At 45.0% G+C, this 16,855-nt stretch overlaps 2 pseudogenes; one reads left to right on the forward strand and one right to left on the reverse strand.

Annotated features, from left to right (window-relative positions):
• Positions 1 to 1,749: 1,749 nt before the first annotated feature.
• LOC116551157 lies at positions 1,750 to 3,168 on the forward strand (annotated as a pseudogene).
• A 9,140-nt stretch (positions 3,169 to 12,308) lies between these two features.
• Positions 12,309 to 13,576, reverse strand: LOC116561934 (annotated as a pseudogene).
• Positions 13,577 to 16,855: the final 3,279 nt, after the last annotated feature.

Here is a 16,855-nt window from a genome sequence, read left to right on the forward strand (position 1 = left end):
TACAGGCTTGTGCCACCACGCCCAGCTAATTTTTGTATTTTTAGTAGAGACAGGCTTTCACCGTGTTGGCCAGGATGGTCTCGATCTCCTAACCTCATGATCCGCCCACCTCGGCCTCCCAAAGTGCTGGGATTATAGGTGTGAGCCACCATGCCCAGTCTCCTTGACGTATTTTTTAAATGGCTCTGCAAAGCTGACTCTTACGGGGGAAATCTACATTCTGTAGAGAAACTTCTTCCCTTTCCAGATCTTTTCCTGACTCAAGAGAGATTGAGAATTTAGCACCTTTTTTTTGGGGGGACAGGGTCTCACTCTGTCACTCAGGTTGGAGTGCAGTTGTGCATTCTCAGCTCACTGCAGCCTCGACTTCCTGGGCTTAAGTCATCCTCCCACCCACCTCAGCCTCCCAAGTAGGCGGGACTACAGGCCACCAAACCCAGCTAATACTTTTTTTAAGAGATGAGATCTCACTGTGTCACCCAGGCTGATCTCAAACTCCTGGGCTCAAGTGATCTGCTTCAGCCTCCCGAAGTGTTGGGACCGTGAGCCACCACACCTAGCCAAGTCTGGCACCTTTTTAGGTTTGGTAAGAAACATGTGCCATCCATGCTCTTTGAAGCCTGCTACCTGGAGGCTTCATCTGCGTCATAAGAACCTTGGTCTTCAGAAACCCTATCTTAATCCAGACATTCCTTTCTATTGATTCCAGTTCTTTAGATAATGACTTAATTTTTTTCAGCCATCTGCCAATCATAAAATATTTGAATCCACCTGTGACCTGAGACCCTCCCTGTCCCCACTTCAAGTTGTTCCACCTTCCTTCCTTTCTTTCTTTCTTTCTTTCTTTCTTTCTTTCTTTCTTTCTTTCTTTCTTTCTTTCTTCTCTTTCTTTCTTTCTTCTTTTTTGAGATGGAGTCTTGCTCTTGCAACCTCTACCTCCCAGGTTCAAGCAATTCTCCTGCCTCAGCCTCCTGAGTAGCTGGAATTACAGACATGTCCCACTTTTCCAGACTGAACCAATGCACACCTTACATGTATTGATTGATGTTTGCCTGTAACTTCTGTCCCCCTAAAAGGTATAGAGTCAAGCTGTAACCCAACCACCTTGGGCACATGTTCGTAGGACCTCCTGAGGCTGTGTCACCAGTCATAATCCTCAGCCTTGACAAAATAAGCTTCCAAATTGATTGAGACTTGACCCAGATACTTTTTGGTTTACATGATAAAGGACTTATATTCAATATATAAGGAATTCTTCAAATGCAGCAATAGGAAAACAACTCAGTTTTTTAAATGGACAAAATATCTGAACAGAACACTTCACCAAAGGAGATATATGAATGACAAATAAGCACATGAAAAGATGCTGTTGGCCAGGAGTGGTGGCTCACACCTGTAATCTCAGCACTTTGGGAGGCTGAAGCAGGTGGATCACCTGAGGTCAGGAGTTCAAGACCAGCCTGACCAACATCATGAAGCCCAGTCTCTACTAAATACAAAAGATTAGCCGGGCGTGGTGCCACATGCCTGTAATCCCAGCTACTTGGGAGGCTGAGGCAGGAGAATCACTTGAACCTGGAAGGCTGAGGTTGCAGTGAGCTGAGATTGCACCATTGTACTCCAGCCTGGGCAACAAGAGTGAAACTCCATCTCAAAAAAAAAAAAGAAGAAGCCGAGACTGTGTCCACCCCTCGAGCACAGAGCCTCACCCTCTCCACTCCACCGCCCATCCTCACCTGCCGCCAGCTCACCATGGATGATGATATCGACGTGCTCGTCATCAACAACAGCTCTGGCATGTACAAAGCCAGCTTTACAGGCGACGATGCCCCCTGGGCCGTCTTCCCCTCCATCATGGGGAACCCGAGGCACCAGGGTGTGATGGTGGGCATGGGTCAGAGATGGACTCCTATGTGGGCGAGGAGACCCAGAACAATGGAGGCATCCTAACCCTGAAGTACCCCATCATGCACAGCATCACCACCAACTGGGACAACATGGAGAAGATCTGGCACCACACCTTCTACAATGAGCTGACTGAGGCCACCCAGAACCCCAAGGCCAACCGCGAGAAGATGACCCAGATCATGTTGAGATCTTCAACACCCCAGCCATGTATGTGTCCATCCAGGCTGTGCTGTCCCTGTATGCCTCTGGCCATACCACTGACATTGTGACGGACTCCAGCAATGAGGTTACCGACACTGTGCCCATCTACAGGGGGTATGCCCTCCCCCACTCCATCCTGCATCTGGATCTGGCTGGCTGAAACTTAACTGACTACCTCATGAAGATCCTCACCAAGTGTGGCCACAGCGTCACCACCACAGACAAGCAGGAAATGGTGCATGATATCAAGAAGAAGCTGTGCCATGTCACCCTGGACTTTGAGCAGGAAATGGCTATGGCAGCCTCCAGCTCCTCCCTGGAGAAAAGCTATGAGCTGCTTGTCAGCCAGGTCATCATCATTGACAAGGAGCAGTTCCTCTGACCCTAGGCGCTCTTTCAGCCTTCCTTCCTGGGCATGGAATCCTGTGGCTTCCACGAAATTACCGTCAACTCCATCATGAAGTGTGACGTGGACATCCACAAAGACCTGTACACCAACACAGTACTGTCTGTCGGCACCACCATGTACCCTGGCATCACTGACAGGATGCAAAAGGAGATGACCACCCTGGCACCCAGCATGATGAAGATCAAGATCATTGCTCCTGGGCCGGGCACAGTGGCTCACGCCTGTAATCCCAGCACTTTGGGAGGCTGAGGTGGGCAGATCACGAGGTCGGGAGTTCAAGACCAGCCTGGCCAACATGGTGAAACCCCATCTCTACTAAAGATACAAAAAATTAGCCAGGCATGGTGGCAGACACCTGTAGTCCCAGCCACTCTGGAGACTGAGGCAGGAGAATCATTTGAACCTGGGAGGCAGAGGTTGCAGTGAGCTGAGATTGTGCCATTGCTCTCCAGCCTGGGCAACAGGACAAGACTCCATCTCAAAAAAAAAAAAAAAAAAAAAAAAAGGATCATTGCTCCTCTCGAGCGCAAATACTCCAGGTGGATGGGTGGCCCCATCCTGGCCTCTCTGTCTACCTTCCAGCAGATGCAGATCAGCAAGCAGGAGTATGATGAGTCTAGCCCCCCACTGTCCACGGCAAATGCTTCTAGGCCGACTATTGCTTGGCTGCATTACACCCTTTCAAAACTTAACTTGGGCAGAAAACAAGATGAGATTGGCATAGTTTTATTTGTTTTGGATTTTTTTTGGTGGGGGGCTTAACTCAGGATTTAAAAACTGGAATGGTGAAGGTGACAGCAGTCGGTTGGAGTGAGCATTCCCCAAAGTTCTACAATGTGGCGGAAGACTTTGACTGTACATTGTTCTTTTCTTTTTTTTAAATAGTCATATTCCAAATATCATGAAATGCAATGTTATAGGAAGTCCCTTGCCCTCTTAAAAGCCACCTCACTTCTCTCTAGGGCAAATGGCCCAGTCCTCTCCCAAGTCCACACAAAGGAGGTGATAGCATTGCATTCGTGTAAATTATGTAATGCAAAATTTTTTAAATCTTCGTCTTAATACTTTTTTATTTTGTTCTATTTTGAATGATCAGCCTTCATGGTTCCCTGTTTTTTGTCCCCCAACTTGAGTTGTATGAAGGCTTTTGGTCTCCCTGGGAGTGAGTGGAGGCAGCCAGGGCTTACCTGTACACTGACTTGAGACCAGCTGAATAAAAGTGCACGCCTTAAAAAACAAGCAAGAGCCTGTAATCCCAGCACTTTGGGAGGCCGAGGCGGGTGGATCACGAGGTCAGAAGATCAAGACCATCTGGCCAACATGGTGAAACCCCATCTCTACAAAAATAGAAAAAATTAGCCGGGTGTGGTGGTGCATGCCTGTAATTCTAGCTAGTCAGGATGCTGAGGCAGGAGAATCACTTGAACCTGGGAGGCAGAGGTTGCAGTGAGCTGAGATCACGCCACTGCACTCCAGCCTGGCGACAGAGTGAGTCTCCATCTCAAAAAAAAAGAAGAAGAAAAGAAAAGAAAAAGAAAGAAAGAAAAGAAAGGATGCTGTCAACATCATTTTTCATTTAGAGGAAGGCAAAGTACAAAGCAATAAGATGCCACTACATACACGTCAGAAAATTTAACATAAAAAAACAAACTAACAATAACAGATGCTGTCAAGGATTTGAAACAAGGTTACTGTCTTTCATTGCTAATAGGAATGCAAAAATGATAAAGCCATGTTGGAAGACAGTTTCCCAGTTTTTAATGTTCAACATAGACATACCATATGACCTAGTAGTCCTCCTCCTAGGTTTTCAAACCCACCTGACTTGAAAACATGTCCACATAGAAACCTGTATGTGAATGCGTATAACAACTTTATTCGTAATTACCAAAAACCAGAAGCAACCAAGATGTCCTTCAATAAGTGAATGAGTAAACGAACTATTCAGCAAGAAAAAATGGGAAGTACTATTTATCCACACAATAGCATGGATGAATCTTTTTTTTTTTCTTTGAGACGGAGTTTCACTCTTTCACCCAGACAGGAGCGAAGTAGCAAGATCTTGGTTCACTGCAACCTCCACCTCCCAGATTCAAGCCATTCTCCTACCTCAGCCTCCTGAGTAGCTGGGATTACAGGCAGCTGCCACTACACCCAGCTAATTTTTGTATTTTTAGTTGAGACAGGATTTTGCCATGTTGGGTAGGCTGCTCTGAAACTCCTGACCTCAGGTAATCCACCCCCCTGGACCTCCCAAAGTGCTGAAAATCAGATATCAGCCACCACGCCCAGCCACATGGATGAATCTTAGGTGGATTTTGCTAAGGAGGAATAAAACAGACTAGAAATGCTATATATTGAATAATTCCATTCACAAGACATCCTAGAAATGGCACAACTATAGGGATGGAAAATGGATCAGTGGTTTCTAGGGACTAGGGAAAGGAAAGAAGACATTAACTACAGAAAGCACAGGCTGTTCTTTACGGTGATTAAACTAACCCATATGGTTCTGCAGGGATGGATATAGGACCCTATGCATTTACCAAAACCCATAGAACTTATAGCAAAAAGGATATATGAGGCCGGGCGCAGTGGCTCACCCCTGTAATCCCAGCACTTTGGGAGGCCAAGGCCAGTGGATCACGAGGTCAGGAGTTTGAGACCAGCCTGGCCAACATGGTAAAACCCCATCTCTACTAAAAAAAAGAGGATATATGAAAACTTCATGCATGAAAATTTCAAAAACAAAATCAACCAGATCAAGGATACAAGGGATATGATTAGACTGTGACTATGCTGAATGATTTACTTCCAAAAAGCAGGGTATGGAAAGGGGGAAGGAATAAAAGTAAATTCATAGTGGGGGAATCTGGCAGCCACCACCTTAAACAAGTGATTGAAGTTAATATCACCAGTAAAGGGACAAATAATTTTTCTGTGCCTCCTATGTGATGCACTGAGGAGAACATATCACTTGTATAATATTCATAGCCAAAACATGTAATACAAATCTAAGCATGAGAAAACATCAGAAGAAAACAAAATTGAAGGACATTCTAGAAAATAACTGAATTATTCAAAAAAGTCAAGATCATGGCCGGGCATGGTGGCTCATGCCTGTAATCCCAGCACTGTGGGAGGCCAAGACGGTTGGATCACCTGAGGTCAGGAGTTTGAGACCAATCTGACTAACATGGTGAAACTCTGTCTCTACTAAAAATACAAAAAATAGCCGGGCATGGTGGCAATGCCTGTAATCCCAGCTACTCGGAAGGCTGAGTCAGGAGAATCGCTTGAACCCAGGAGGCAGAGGTGGAGGTTGTTGCAGTGAGCCAAAATCATGCCACTGCACTCCAACCTGGCAACAGAGCGAGACTCCATCTAAAAAAAAAAAAAAAAAAAAAAAATCATGAAAGCAAAGAAGGACTGGGGAACTGTTTAAAGGAGACCAATGAGCCTGACAACGAAATGAAATATGCAGTCCTGGACTGGCTCATGACTGGAAAAAAATGATCTATAAAAAGCATTATTGAGATAATTAAATTTGAATACAATCTACAGATTGAAACCCAGACATCAGTACTTTTTAAAGCTCTTGGTAGATTTCCATGTGCAGCCAAATTTGAAAACCAGTAGGGTTCTTCCATAGAGTTCCTCCCGTGGTCTTCATTTAGCCCTCACTGCTGGCGCAGTTAAACCAGGCAGTTTCTAACTCCTGCATAGTGTCTCAGAGTCTTTAGGAAGCTCTGAAGACAGAGAGATTATAAAGATGACATGCTATAAACCTAATATTGGCATGCTTTCACAATAATTAATAAGACAAATGATTATGAAACTGCATTAAAAGAATTGCAGAGGGCTTAAATGATGTAAATAATTAATCTTCCTTCCTAATTACACTGATGTTCCTTAGTCATCAATTCTGCCTTGTTTCTTAATTTCTAAAGACAAGCTTCGATTGCTAAAGTAAAAAGTCCAGCTTGTACAACACAGTGAAACCCCATCTCTACTAAAAATACAAAAATTAGCCCAGTGTAGTGGTGGACCCCTGTAATCCCAGCTACTCAGGAGGCTGAGGCAGGAGAATCGCTTGAACCTAGGAGCCGGAGGTTGCAGTGAGCCAAGATAGCACCACTGCTCTCCAGCCTGGGTGACAGAGGAAGACTCCATCTCAAAACAAAACAAAACAAAACAAACAAACAAACAAACAAACAAAGCAAAAGGGCACACAATGAAATCAACACAAGAGTAAGGTTAAGAACGAAAGTAACTTGTCTCTAGGTGTCAGATATCAGTTCTCGACTGTCAGTACTAGAAGCCATTCGGTCTTTTCCGTCTTGTTTTGTTTTGCTTTGAGATAGGATCTCACTCTGTTATCAGGCTGGAGTGCAGTGGTGTGAACTTGGCTCACTGCAACCTCCGCCTCCTGTGCTCCCGCCTCAGCCTCCCAAGTAGCTTGGACCACAGATGCATGCTATCATGCCTGGCTAATTTTTGTATCTTTTGTAGTGACAGGGGTCTTGCCATGTTTCCCAGCCTGGTCTTTCCTTTCCTATTTCCTCTGGGCCCAGAACACCATACTGGACCTTTTCACCTCCTCATAGTTTTTCACTATTTACATGTGCTGAAATCGCCAAGAAATAAAAAGCAATAGCACTGCCACCACATTCATGCCCCAGCTAGGGCCCTGCCTCTCCTCACTTTCCAGCCAAACTGCTGAGCACTTTCCATTTCCTCACTCCTACTTGCTCTTCAAACCATTAGAATTGGCCTTCTTGCCCAGAACTTTACCAAATTCCCCAAAGATTTTCTTGCTAATCAACCGAAAGGACAACTTTCCATCTTTATTAACTGATCCTCAGCCGTGTTTTACTGGCCATTCCAGATACACAGCCCAGAACAAGCTTCGAAGTCAGACGGCCTAAATTCAAATACGGGCTTGGCCACGCGCTAACCCAGCAACCACAGCCAGTTATGTAGTATCAGAGCCTCAGTTTCCTCAAGTGTTGCACAGGAATTGTAACAATATGCACCCTGGAACAGGTTGCTGTAAAGTGCTGAACACCACATCTGACATTTGGTAAGCACTCAATGAATTATTGCTTTCTAATACAAATTTCTCTTGTCAGCAGGGCATGGTGGTTCATGACTGTAATTCCAGTCTTTTAAGAGTCCAAGGCAGGAGGATACCTTGAGCCCAGGAGTTTGAGACCATCCTGGGCAAACAGCAAGACGTTTTCTCTACAAAAAAAAAAAAAAAAAAAAAAAAAATTTATTTTTTTTTTCAATTAGCTGGATGTGGTGGCACATGCCTGTAGTTCCAGTTGGGAGGCTGAGGTGGGAGGATTGCTTGAGCCCAGGAGGTCATAGCTGCAGTGATCTGCGATCATGCTACTGCACTCCAGCCTGGGCGACAGAGTGAGACCCTATCTCAAAACTGATCTATCCATCAATTGATGGACAGTTGTATCGTTTCCACTTTTTGGCTATTATGAATGATGTTTTGCTATGAACACCGATGTACAAGCTTTTGTGTGGACATGTATTTTTACCACTCTTGATTAGCCCAGCAACTGTAGCCAGTTACCTTATCTCAGTTCTACTTGGGAGTAAAATTATTAGACCATGCAGTACCTGTGTTTGACACATAGAAGAAGTGTCAAATCGTTCCCAAAGTGCTGATACCAATTTACAATCCCACCAATAATGTAAGAGAGTTCCAATTTTTTCATATTCTTGTCAACACTTATTATTATCTTTTTAAATGTTAGCCATTCCAGTGCGTGTAAAGTGGTATGTCATTCTGGTTTTTTTTGTGTGTGGTTTTGTTTTGTTTTGTTTTTTGTTTTTTCTTTTTGGAGACAAAGTCTTGCTCTGTTGCCCAGGATGGAGTGCAGTGGCACAATCTCGGCTCACCACAACCTCAGCTCACTGCAACTCTGCCTCCCGAGTTCAAGTGATTTTTCTGCCTTAGCCACCCGGGTAGCTGGGATTACAGGCACACATCAGTACAGCCAGCTACTTTTTGCATTTTTAGTAGAGATGGGGTTTCACCATGTTGGCCAGGCTAGTCTCAAACTCCCGACTTCAGGTGATCCACCTCTCAGCCTCCCAAAGTGCTGGGATTACAGGCGTGAGCCACTGTGCCTGGTCCTCATTCTGGTTTTGATGAGCATTTCCCTAATGAATAGTGATGTTTATTGTCTTTGCATATACTTATCAGACATTTTCCTACCTTCTTTGGAGAAATATCTATTCAAATACCCTGTCATTTTTTTTTTTAATCTTCTTGCCAGTTAGAGCTCATTCTAGGGTATGTGCTGTCTACTAGCTGTCACAACCTTTCTTATCACAAAGAAAAACCTGGGTAAGATCTTTGTTTTCTGTACCTCATCCTCCATTCCTTGAATTCTCTGCTTGCAGAGTTTTACCTACTCTGTAGCTGGTATGTCTTATCTTTCTTTTTTTTTTTTTTTTTTGAGACGGAGTCTCACTCTGTCACCCAGGCTAGAGTGCAGTGGCACGATCTAGGCTCACTGCAGCCTCCGATTCTCATGTCTCAGCCCCCTGAGTAGCTGGGATTATAGGCATGAGCCACCACGCCCAGCTAATTTTTGTATTTTTAGTAGAGATGGGGTCTTGGACTCCTGACCTCAGGTGATCCACCCACCTCGGCCCCTCAAAGTGCTGGGATTGTAAGCATGAGCCACCGCACCCAGCCTCCCTTCCCATTTTTATTCTTCCTAAAATAGCTTCAGTGGAAGAATGCTGGTTTTCGGCTGAGGAGTTTATTAAAGGCATTAGCTTTCTGATGTAAGGATTTTTTTGTTGTTTTTGTTTTGGAGACAGTGTCTGGCTCTATTGCCTATGCTGGAGTACAGTGACATGATCTCAGCTCACTGCAATCTCTGCCTCCCAGGTTCAAGTGATTCTCATGCCTCAGCCTTCCAAATAGGTGGGATTACAGGTGTGTGCTACCACGCCCAGCTAATAATTTTGTGTATTTTTAGTAGAGACGGGGTTTTGCTGTGTTCGACAGGCTGCTCTCAAACTCCTGGCCTCAAGTGATCTGCCCACCTTGGCCTCCCAAAGTGTTAGGATTACAGGCGTGAGCCACGGTGCCCAGCCTCGATGTAAGGTTTTATATTCATTTTCTAGCAGATTTATGGCTTGATGCAACAAGCAAGAATGTGTTCCAAATTCTCTGTTTTCCAGCCCTTGCCAAGCTATCAACTCAGTACTCAGTTTGGATTAGAAATGCTCTATATAGTTTTCAACTATTGTTAACAAAGATTTCTTTTGTGAGACATTCATCATCTGTTTTTTAATTTCTCAGTCTGGGCACCTGCAGCTATTTCAGCTGCACAATGGCATTACTCAAAACTTGAATTTAATTTTCTTTGTGAACAAGAGCATTTGCTATGTCTTTTGGAAATTTCTGACAATGTTTGATTAGATCACTGAACTCACTTCAGTCTTTTGCTTCCTGTTGTAAGTATTCAAGTCTCTCTCTCTTTTGTTTTGTTTTTTGAGATGGAGTTTCGCTCTTGTTAACCCAGGCTGGAGTGCAATGGCACGATCGCGATTCACCGCAACCTCTGCCTCCTGGGTTCAAGCAATTCTCCTGCCTCAGCCTCCTGTGTAACTGGGACTACAGGTGTGTACCACCACACCCAGCTAATTTTTGTATTTTTAGTAGAGACGGGGTTTCACCATGTTGACCAGGATGGTCTCGATCTCTTGACCTTGTGATCCACCCGCCTTGGCCTCCCAAAGTGCTGGGATTATAGGCGTGAGCCATCGCGCCCAGCCTCTAGTCTCTCTCTTTTTAAAATAGTTGAGGCCAGGTGTGGTGACTCATGCCTGTAATCTCAGTACTTTGGGAAGCTGAGGCAGGCAGATTGCCTGAGTTCAGGAATTTCAGACCAGCCTGGGCAACGAAGCAAAACCCTGTCTCTACCAAAAAAATACAAAAATTAGCCAGGCAAGGTGACATGTGCCTGTAGTCTCAGCTACGCAGGAGGCTGAGGTGAGAGGATGACCTGAGCCGGGGAAGTCAAGGCTGCAGTGAACCATAATTGTGCCACTACACTCCAGCCTGGGTGACAGGAGTGAGACTCTGTCTCAAAAAAAAAAAAAAAATTATCTAGGTGTAGTGGTACACACCTGTAGTCCCAGCTACTCAGGAGGCTGAGGCAGAAGGATCACTTGAGCCCAAGGGGTTCAAAGTCAAAGTGAACTGTGATGGCATCACTGCACTCCATCTTAGATGACAGAACTCGAACCTCTCAAAACAAAATTTAGGCTGGGGGCAGTGGCTCATGTCAGTAATTCCAGCACTTTGGGAGGCCGAGATGGGTGGATCACTTGAGGTCAGGAGTTCAAAATCAGCCTCGCCAACATGGTGAAAGCCTGTCTCTATTAAAAATACAAAAATTAGCCAGGTATGGTGGCATGCACCTGTAGTCCCAGCTACTTGGGAGGCTGAGGCATGAGAATCACCTGAACCTGGGAGGTGAAGGTCATGCCACTGCACTCTGGCCTGGGCAACAGAGCAAGACTCTTGTTTTTTTTTGTTTTTGTTTTTGTTTTTTTTTTTTTTTAATTTAATTGGCAAAGATCATATATACTCAAGGCATACAACATGATGATTTGATTTATGTGTATAGATTTTATAATGATTATCACAATCAAACGAACACATTCATCGCCACCCTTGCTGTTTAGTAGATCCCTAGAACTTGTTCATCTTTCTTTATTTAGACATGGGCATCTAAGCCAAGCTCAGAAATTGTTCATCTTGCCTGGGCGTGGTGGCTCACACCTGTAATCCCAGAACTTTGGGAGACCAAGGTGGGCAGATCATGAGGTCAGGAGATTGAGACCATCCTGGCCAACATGGTGAAACCCCATCTCCACTAAACATACAAAAATTAGCCGGGCATGGTGGCATGTGCCTGTAATCCTAGCTATTCTCAAGGCTGAGGGAGGGGAATTGCTTGAACCTGGGAGGCGGAGGTTGCAGTGAGCTAAGATCACGCTACTGCATTCCAGCCTGGACGACAGAGCAAGACTCCATCTCAAAAAAAAAAATAGAAATTGTTCATTTTATAGCTGAAAGTTTATATCCTGTAATCAACATCTCTTCATTTCTCCTACTCCTCAGCCTTCGGCAACCATCATTCTACTCTCTGCTTCTATGAGTTTGACTTTTTTAGATTCTACATGTAAGTGAAATCATGCGTTATGCGTCTTTTTGGGTCTGCCTTACGTCACTTAGCATAATGTCCTTTGCTTTCATCAATGTTGTTGCATATTGCAAGATATTCTTCTTTTTTGTGGCTTGAATAATATCCCATTGTATATATATGTCTACCAAAATTTTTTCTTTTTTTTAATTTTTTTTTTTATTTTTAAAGATGGGGTTTCACCATGTTGGTCAGACTGGTCTTGAACTCCCAACCTCAGGTGATCCTCCCACCTTGGCCTCCAAAGGGCTTGGATTATAGGTGTGAGCCACCATGCCTGGCCCCAAAATTTTCTTTATTCATTCAGCCATCCATGGACACTTAGGTTTTTTCTATATCTTGTCTATTGTGAATAATGCTGCAATTCACATGGGAATGAAGGTATCTCTTTGAGATACTGATTCCATTTCCTTTGGATACATACTCAGATGTGGGATTACTGGATTGTATGGTAGTTCTGTTTTTAATTTTTTTTTCCAGTGACCTCTGAACTTTTTGTCGGCCTCCTGCTCCCCAAAGGATACTCTGCTACTGCTGGCTCAATGTCTCAGCACTTTGGTGTCGTTGGTCTCAGACACCTCTATGCTGTCCACTATCCTGCGGGTGGTGGTCTTCTGGGTGGTTTGCATGGAGTTGCTGCTGTCCAAGGTGTCACCAGGATTGAAGTCCTCCCTGTCCTCCAGCAGGTGGCGGTAGGTGGCTATCTCAGCCTCGAGCTTGATCTTGATGTTCAGTAGGACCTCGTACTCCTGGACCTGGCACTGCCCCTCTGCCCAGGTCTGTGCCAGCTCTGACTCCAGTTGCAGCAGAACCCTGTTGAGCTGCTCCATCTGCCTGGCATAGCGGGTCTCCACCTCCCTTAGGCTGTTCTCCAACCTGGCTTTCAGATTTCTCACTGAGTTCAGGTTAGTCTCCAAGGCTTGGAGGGTACATCTCAGCTCCATGAGCATCACCTCAGCAGCTCTGATCTCAGCGGACTGCTCCTTGCTCTCCTCAGTCTGCTGGGACCAGTACTTGTCCAGCTCCTCTTGGTTTTTCTGAGCCAGCTTGTCATATTGGGCCTGGATGTCTGCCATGATCTTGCCAGAGTCCTGAGATTTGGGGGCATCTACCTCCACAGGCAACCCAGAACTGCCAGTCTGGGCTTGAGGGCCTTTTTCTTCCTATGTGTGGGTCTTCTTCATGAAGAGCAGCTCCCCCTTGAGAGCCTCGATCTCTGTCTCCAGCTGCAGCAAAGTGACATTGGTGTCATCAATGGTCATGCAGAGCCCATGGATGTCACCCTCCACAGACTGGCGAATGACCAGCTCTGTCTCATACTTGACTCTAAAGTCACCAGCAGCAAGACCAAGATGGACATTGTCAATCTTCAGAACGATGCTGGCATTGTCCACAGTATTTGCAAAGATCCGAGTCCTCAGGTCCTCGATGGTCTTGAAGTAATGGCCCCAGTCTCTGATCTTGGGTTCCATCTTCTCCAGGTGCTCCCAGATTTTGCTCTCCAGCCTCCAATTCTCAGTCTCCAGGCTCCTTACTCTGTCCAGATAGGAGGCCAGGCAGTCATTCAGGCCTTGCATGGTCTACTTCTCATTCTGGATGTCCCCTATTCCCGCCAGGCCCCCTGACCTCCAGCTGCCCCAGAAGCTGGTGGAGTGGGACACAGAGATCTGGGAACCTGAGCCCCTGACAACTGCATAGACGCTGGCCAGGCTGCTGACCAGCCGGGCCATGTAGCTAGGCAAGTGGACAGAGCCCGGGACCAGTAGTTGGTGGAGGAAGTGGTGGAGTGAGTTATGGTAAAGCTCATGCTGTCTGGGGAGGAAAGCAAGAGAAAACGACTCAGGTTTTGCTGAGGACCTGATTTATTTATTTATTTATTTATTTATTTATTTATTTTTTGCCAGAGTCTCACTCGTTGCCCAGGCTGGAATGCAATGGCATGATCTCAGCTCACTGCAACCTCCACTTCCCAAGCTCAAACAATCCTCCCACCTCAGCCCCCTGAGTATCTGGGACTATAGGTGTGTGCCACCACACCAGGCTAATTTTTGTATTTTTTTGGGGGGTCTCACTATTTGCTGAGGCTGGTCTCAAGCTCCTGGGCTCAAGCAATTCCCTTCCCTCAGCCTGGGACTGCAGATGCAAGCCATCATACCTGGCCCTATTTTTAACTTTTGAGGAACCTCCATACTCCTTTTCATAATGCCTGTACCAACTTATATTCCTACCAGCAATGTACAAGAGTTCTTTTTTCTCTACACCCTTACCAAAACTTCATGTCCTTTGTCTTTTTGATAACCATTCTAACCGGCATGAGGCGATACTTCACTGGAGTTTCGACTTGCGTTTCTCTGACAATTAGTGCTGTGGAGCACTTTTTCATGTACCGAGTGGCCATTTGTATGGCTTCCTTGGAAAAATTGATATTCAAGATATTTTGCCCATTTAAAAAATTGGGCTATTTGTTTTTTTCTTGGTGAGTTGTATGAGTTCCTTATTTTTTAATATTAACTTTTTTTTTCAGAGTCTCACTCCATCATCCAGGCTGCAGTGCAGTGGTGTGATCTCAGCTCATTGCAATCTCCGCCTTCCAGGTTCAAGCAATTCTCCTGCCTCAGCCGCCTGAGCAGCTGAGATTACAGGTGTGCGCCAACATGCCTGGCTAATTTTTGTACTTTTAGTAGAGATGGGGTTCCACCATGTTGACCAGGCTGGTCTTGAACTCCTTACCTCAAGTAATCCACCCACCTTGGCCTCCCAAAGTGCTGGGATTACAGGCATGAGCCACCACACCTGGCCTATATTAACTTTTTTTCAGATGTGAGGTTTACAAATATTTGCTCCCATTTCATAGATTGCCTTTTCATTTTGTTGGTTGTTTCCTTTGCTGTGCAGAGCATTTTAGCCAGGCACAGTGGCTTACTGTAATCCCAGCACTTTGGAAGGCCAAGGCAGGCGGATCACCTGAGGTCAGGAGTTCGAGACAAGCCTGACCAACATGGAGAAACCCCGTCTCTACTAAAAATACAAAAAAAAATTAGCCAGGTGTGGTGGCACATGCCTGTAATTCCAGCTACTTGGGAAGCTGAGGCAGGAAGATCACTTAAACCTGGGAGGCAGAGGTTGCAGTGAGCTGAGATTGCACCATTGCACTCTAGCCTGGGCAACAAGAGTGAAATTCCGTCTCAAAAAAAAAAAAAAAATTAGCCAGGTGTGGTGATACACACCTGTAATCCCAGCTGCTGAGGAGGCTGAGGAGGGAGAATCGCTTGAACTCAAGAGGCAGAGATTGCAGTGAGCCAAGATCATGCCACTGCACTCCTGCCTGGGTGACAGAGCGAGACTCCGTCTCAAGAAAAAAAAAAAAGAAAAGAAAAAGAAATAAGAAATAAGAAAAAGGAAAAAACAGAAAAACAAAAAGAAAGGAATCAAAGTATACCGCTACAGAAATTCAACACATCACAGAGAAAGAAAGCAAGATTGAAAGAAAGGAACAACAAAGTAGTCAGTAAGAGCTAACAAAATGGCAATAGTAAATCCTTACCTATCAATAAGTACTCTACCTATCAATAATTACTTTTTTTTCTTTTTTTGAGACAGAGTTTCACTCTTATCACCCCTCCTGGAGTGCAATGGCACGATCTCGGCTCACTGCAACCTCCACCTTCTGGGTTCAATCGATTCTCCTGCCTCAGCCTCCTGAGTAGCTAGGATTACAGGCACCTGCCCCACACCCAGCTAATTTTTGTATTTTTAGTAGAGATGGGGTTTCTCTATGTTGGTCAGGCTGGTCTCAAACTCCCGACCTCAGGTGATCCACCCACCTTGGCCTCCCAAAGTGCTGGGATCACAGGCATGAGCCACTGTGCTTGGCACTAATAATTACTTTAAATGTAAACAAATTAAATTCTCCAATCAAAAGACAGAGGAGCTGAATGAATTTAAAAAAAAACAAAAAACAGACCTAGCCAGGCACAGTGGCTCACACCTGTAATCCCAGCACTTTGGGAGGCCAAGGCAGGTGGATCCCAAAGTCAGGAGTTCAAGACCAGCCTGGCCAAGATGGTGAAACCCCATCTCTACTAAAAATACAAAAATTAGCTGGGCGTGGTGGTGAGCACCTGTAATCCCAGCTACTTGGGAGACTGAGGTAGATAATTGTTTGAATGCAGGAGGCAGAGGTTGCAGTGAGCTGAGATTGTGCCATTGCACTCCAGGCTGGGTGACAGAGGAATACTCTGTCTCAAAAAAAAAGCAAAAACCAGGCCCAACAATATGCTACTTACAAGAGACTTATTTTAGCATTAAGGGGACACACAGACTGAAAGTGAAGAGATGGAAAGAGATATTTCATGCAACCAGCAACCAGGGGAGAGCAAGGATGGCTATACTTACATCAGACAAAACAATCTTTCAACTCCCTCTCTCTCCTCCCTCTCCTCCCTCCATAAAAAAAATAAAAAGAGGCCAGGCATGGTGGCTCATGCCTGTAATCCCACACTTTGGGAGGCCAAGGTGGGCGGATCACAAGGTCAGGAGATCGAGAGCATCCTGGCCAATATGGTGAAACTCCATCTCTATTAAAAATAAAAAAATTAGCTGGGCATGGTGGTGAGCACCTGCAGTCCCAGCTACTCGGGAGGCTGAGGCAGGAGAATTGCTTGAACCCAGAAGGCAGAGGTTGCAGTGAGCTCAGATTGCACCACTGCACTCCAGCCTGGCTATAGCACGAGACTCTGTCTCAAAAAAATAAAAATTAAAAATAAAAAGAAAGAAAGAAAAAAATAGATTTTCATTTAGTCTGTCATGAGAAACAAAGAAGGTTAATACATGATATTAAAAGGGTCAAATAATCAAGGATATAACAATTGTAAATATACATGTACCCAGTATTGGAGCACCTTAATATAGAAAGCAAATATTAACAGAACTCAAGGGAGAAACAGACAGCTATACAATAATAAGGAACTTCAGTACCCCACTTTCAATAATGGAATTATCCAGACAGAAAAATCCGTAAGGAAACAGAAGACTTGTATAATGCTGTAGACCAAATAAACCTAACATCTGTTCACATATATAGCAT

The sequence above is a fragment of the Sapajus apella genome, unplaced genomic scaffold (genome assembly GCF_009761245.1).
Source record: "Sapajus apella isolate SASKATOON/1434 unplaced genomic scaffold, GSC_monkey_1.0 scaffold1, whole genome shotgun sequence".
NCBI lineage: Eukaryota > Metazoa > Chordata > Mammalia > Primates > Cebidae > Sapajus > Sapajus apella.